The sequence below is a fragment of the Mandrillus leucophaeus genome, unplaced genomic scaffold (genome assembly GCF_000951045.1).
Source record: "Mandrillus leucophaeus isolate KB7577 unplaced genomic scaffold, Mleu.le_1.0 Scaffold542, whole genome shotgun sequence".
Lineage (NCBI taxonomy): Eukaryota > Metazoa > Chordata > Mammalia > Primates > Cercopithecidae > Mandrillus > Mandrillus leucophaeus.
In genome coordinates, this window is record NW_012105831.1 from 41663 (window position 1) to 47238 (window position 5576).

A 5576-nucleotide genomic window follows, 5' to 3' on the forward strand; every position below is an offset into this window, starting at 1 on the left:
TTTCTTAGTTTTTTGACCCCTGACATATACCAATGCTTGAGTACATATACTTAAAAACAACCTACTGATTAATGACTTGAAAAATAAATAAATAAACAACCAATCAGTTTATAGACTTTGAACTTCACTGTATCAATTAGGATTAGTTTATAGCCCACAGCACTTAAAATATTAACTGTAAAGGACCACCTTTATAGAAGAAGCTTGACAGCCCCTGTTCTGTGGTATCAAGGCAGAAAGAGAAAGAAAAAGAGAGATTGAGACAGAGACAGAGAGACAAAAACATTACAAGACAGGAAGAGTGAGAAAGCACAAATTACTAATACCAGGAATGAAAAAGAGGAATATCACTACAAATCTTATAAGATATCATGAACAGCTTCATGATAATAAATCAAAATTTTAGAGAAATAGATTCCTAGATAAATATCTTCTCAAACTTATCAGGAAGAAACAGAAAATGTCACCAAGAAGAAAAACCACATCTATTACAGAAAGTAAACTTGTAAGTAAAAACCTTCCAGAAAAAAAAAACGCTCCAAGCATAGATTGCCTTATTGGTAAATTCTTCTATTTGTTTATGAAGAAGTATCAATGATACAGAAAAGCTTCCAAATTACAGAAAAGTTCTTTTTTGTATTTTTATAAAATAATCTTGATACTAAAATCTGACAAAACATTAAAAGAAAAAAATTACAGTCAGATGTACATACGCATTATAGTTACATTGAGATAAATTACATGTTTCACAATTTAATCATTTAAAGACTAAAAACAAAACAAAGTCAGGAATAAATTTTCAGGTTAAAAGAATCAAATAGTCATTTCATGTTAAAGAAGAGATAATAATAGGATAAGCAAATAGTTGTTAGAGCCAATTAAATGGGATGACCAACACAGAAATATTTCATAGATACTGAACTGAGATTTAAGATCATCATGGCTGGCGGGAGGCAGGACTACATTCCTGCTCTGGACAGAGCAGTGTGTGGGGGCCCGCATTGTGAGTTTTAGCTCCAGATCAACTACAAGAACAAACCAGCCGTCCCAAGGGGACCCACATACCCTGTGAAGGAAGCGGACTGCTCCTGCAGGACCTGGGAGACCGTCCCCCAAAATGTGAGTGCCCCAACCGCGGAAGTGGGCACACTTCCTACTGGAGAAGTTGAAGGTCTGTTTGCGGGAGAAGTTTCTGACTTTACCTGGAGCTGAGTCAATTTGGAGAGCTGAGCAAAATACAGGGGGTAGAGGAAGCAGTAGATAGGCCCTGTGAGGGGAGCTCACTGGGTCCCCTAGCAGGCCATTCCTGCCTGGCACCACAGGGATCCAATGGGAAAGGAGCAGAGGGTAAAACTACACAGGAACAAGGAAATGTCCAACTTGGTAAAAATTTGAACGGGGTGAGAAGCCTCCTGGCCAGAACTCAGGGGAGGGCAAAAACCCAGTGTGCAGACTCCACAGCAGGGGAAGAACCAAGCCCTTTTCTTTCACAGCTGGGAAGCAGAGAGCCTGGGGCAGGTTTTCAAGTCCATAATAGCCCTCAGCCTGGAAACAACTGGGGGCTGTTGGTGGGGGTTGGGGTTGGGGTGCTGTGAGAGTGAGACCAGCCCTTCAGTTTGTGTGGGAGCTGGGTGAGGCCTGGAACTGCTGGCTTTCTCCCACAACCTGCATGCCTCAGCAGAGGCAGTCATAATCCTCCTACGTACACAACTCCTATGACCTGGGAATCTCACTCTTACTCCCCACAGCAGTGGCAGCAAGACCCACCCAAGGAAAGTCTGAGCTCAAACTTAGCCCTGCCCCCACCTGATGGTCTTTCCCTGCCCACCCTGGTAGTGGAAGACAAAGGGCATATAATCTTGGGAGTTCTAGGGCCCCACCCACCACCAGTTCCTCCCCATACTACTACAGCTGATGCTCTTTGGAAAGCACTATCTCCTGGCAGGCGACCAACCAGCACAAAAATACAGTATTAAACCCCCAAAGCTAAGAACCCTCATGGAATCTATTGCACCCCTCCCCACTTGCCACCTCCACCAGAACAGGCACTGGTATCCATGGCCGAGAGACCCATAAATGGTTTACATCACAAGATTCTGTGCAGACCACCCCCCAGTACCAGCCCAGACCAGGTAGACTCACTGGGTGGCTAGACTCAGAAGAGAGACAACAATCACTGCAGTTCAGCTCACAGGAAGCCACATCCATAGGAAAAGAGGGAGAGTGCTACATCAAGGGAACACCACTTGGGACAAAAGAATCTGAACAACAGCCTTTAGCCCTAGACCTTCTCTCTGACACAGCCTACCCAAATGAGAAGGAACCAGAAAGCCAACTCTAGTAATATGACAAAACAAGGCTCTTCGACACTCCCAAAAATCACACTAGTTCACCAACAATGGATCCAAACCAAGAGGAAATCCCTGATTTACCTGAAAAGGAGTCCAGGAGGTTAGTTATTAAGCTAATCAGGGAGGGACCAGAGAAAGGTGAAGCCCAGTGCAAGGAAATCCAAAAAATGATACAAGAAGCGAAGGGACAATTATTCAAGGAAATTCGTGGCTTAAAGAAAAACCATCAAAAATTCAGGAAATCTTGGACACACTTTTAGAAATGGGAAATGCTCTGGAAAGTCTCAGCAACGGAATTCAACAAGTGGAAGAAAGAAATTCAGAGCTCAAAGACAAGGTCTTCAAGTTAACACAATCCAACAAAGACAAAAAAATAATAAGAAGAAGAAAATATAAACAAAGTCTCCAAGAAGTCTGGGATTATGTTAAATGACCAAATCTAAGAATAGTCAGTGTTCCTGTGGAAGAAGATAATTCTAAAAGTTTGGAAAACACATTTGGGGGAACAATTAAGGAAAACTTCCCCAGCCTTGCTGGAGACCTAGACATACAAATACAAAACGCACAAAGAACACCTGGGAAATTCATCTCAAAAAGATCTTCACCTAGGCATATTATCACCAGGTTATCCAAAGCTAAGACGAAGGAAAGAATCTTAAGAGCTGTGAGACAGAAGCACCAGGTAACCCATAAAGGAAAACCTATCAGACTAACAACAGATTTCTCAGCAGAAACTCTACAGGCTAGAAGGGATTGGGGCCCTATCTTCAGCCTCCTCAAACAAAACAATTATCAGCCAAGAATTTGGTATCCAGTGAAAGAAACTAAGCATCCTATGTGAAGGAAAGATACAGTTTTTTTCAGACAAACAAATGCTGAAAGAATTCTCCATTCCCAAGCCACCACTACCAGAACTGCTAAAAGGAGCTGTAAATCTTGAAACAAATCCTGGAAACACATGAAAACAGAACCTCTTTAAAGCATAAATCACACAGAAACTATAAAGCAAAAATACAAGTTAAAAAACAAGAACAAAAAAAAACAACAAACCAAAGTACACAGGCAACAAAGAGGATGATGAATCCAATGCTACCTCACATTTCAATACCAATATTGAATGTAATGGCCTAAATGCTCCACTTAAAAGATACAGAACCACAGAATGGATAACTCACCAACTAACCATCTGCTGCCTTCAGGAGACTCACCTAACACATAAGGACTCACATAAACTTCAGATAAAGGGGTGGAAAAAGGCATTTCATGCAAATAGACACCAAAAGCAAGCAGGGGTAGCTATTCTTATATCAGACAAAACAAACTTTAAAGTAATAGCAGTTAAAAGAGACAAAGAGGGACATTATATAATGGTAAAATGCCTTCTCCAACAGGAAAATATCATAATACTAAACATATATACACCTAAAATGGGAGCTCCCAAATTTATAAAACAATTACTAATAGACTTAAGAAATGAGATAGACAGCAACACAATAATAATAATGGACTTCAATACTCCACTGACAGCACTAGACAGGTCATCAAGACAGAAAGTCAACAAATAAATAATGGATTTAAACTATACCTTGGAACAAATGTACTTAACATATATATACACAACACTTCATCCAGCAACAGAAGAATACAAATTTTATTCAACAGCACATGGAACTTTCTCCAAGATAGACCATATGATAAGCCATAAAATGAGCCTCAATAAATTTAAGAAAATTGAAATTATATCAAGCATTCTCTCAGACCACAGTGGAATAAAACTGGAAATCAACTTCAAAAGGAACCTTCAAAACCATGCAAATACACGGAAATTAAATGATCTGCTCCTGAATGAGCATTGGGTCAAAAAATGAAATCAAGATGAAAATTTAAAAATTCTGCTGGGTGTGGTGACTCATGCCTGTAATCTCAGCATTTTGGAGACCAAGGTGAGTGGATCACCTGAGGTCAGGATTCAAGACCAGCTTGGCCAACATGGTGAAATACTGAATCTACTAAAAATACAAAAATTAGCTGGGCATGGTGGTACCTGCCTGTAATCCCAGGTACTTGGGAGGCAAAGGCATGAGAATCACTTGAACCTGGGAGGCAGAGGTTGGAGTGAGCTGAAATCACACGACTGCACTCTAGCCTGGGTGAAAGAGCAAAATTCCGTCTCAAAAAAACAAACAAAGAAACAAAAAAAAACTTCAAACCAAATGACAATAATGACCCAACCTATCAAAACCTCTAGGATGCAGCAAAGGTGGTTCTAAAAGGAAAGTTCATAGCCCTAAATGCCTACATCAAAAACTCTGAAACAGCACAAACTGACACTCCAAGGTGACACCACAAGGAGCTAGAGAAACAAGAACAAACCAAACCCAAACCCATCAGAAGAAAGGAAATAACCAAGATCAGAGCAGAACTAAATGAAATTGAAACAAACAAAATACAAAAGGGAAATGAAAAAAAAGCTGGTTCTTTGAGAAGATAAATAAAATTGATAGACCATTGGCAAGATTAACCAAGAAAATAAGAGAGAAAATCCAAATAACCTCACTAAGAAATGAAACAGGGGATATTACAGCTGACACCGCTGAAATACAAAAGATCACTCAAGGCTACTATGAACACCTTTAAGCACATAAACTAGAAAACCTAGAAGAGATGGATAAATTCCTGGAAAAATACAACACTCCTAGCTTAAGTCAGGAAGAATTAGATACCCTGAACAGACCAGTAACAAGCAGTGAAATTGAAATGATAATTTAAAAATTACCAACAAAAAAAAAAAGGCCAGGACCAGATGAATTCACAGCAGAATTCTACCAGACATTCAAAGGAGGATTAGTGTCAATCTTTTTGGCACTACCACAAGATAGAGAAAGAAGAAACCCTCCCTAATTAATTCTATGAAGCCAGTATCACTCTAATACCAAAACCAGGATAGAGACCGATGTCCTTGATGAACATAGATGCTAAAATCCTTAACTAAATACTAGCTAACTGAATCCAACAACATATCAAAAAGATAATCCACCATGACCAAGTGAGTTTCATACAGGGATGCAGGGATGGTTTAACATATGCAAGTCAATAAACATGATATGGGTATGGTGAGGTGGCCCATGCCTGAAATCCCAGCACTTTGGGAGGCCAGGGTGGGTGAAGCACCTGAGGTCAGGAGTTTGAGACCAGCGTGGGCAAGATGGTGAAACCCCATCTCCA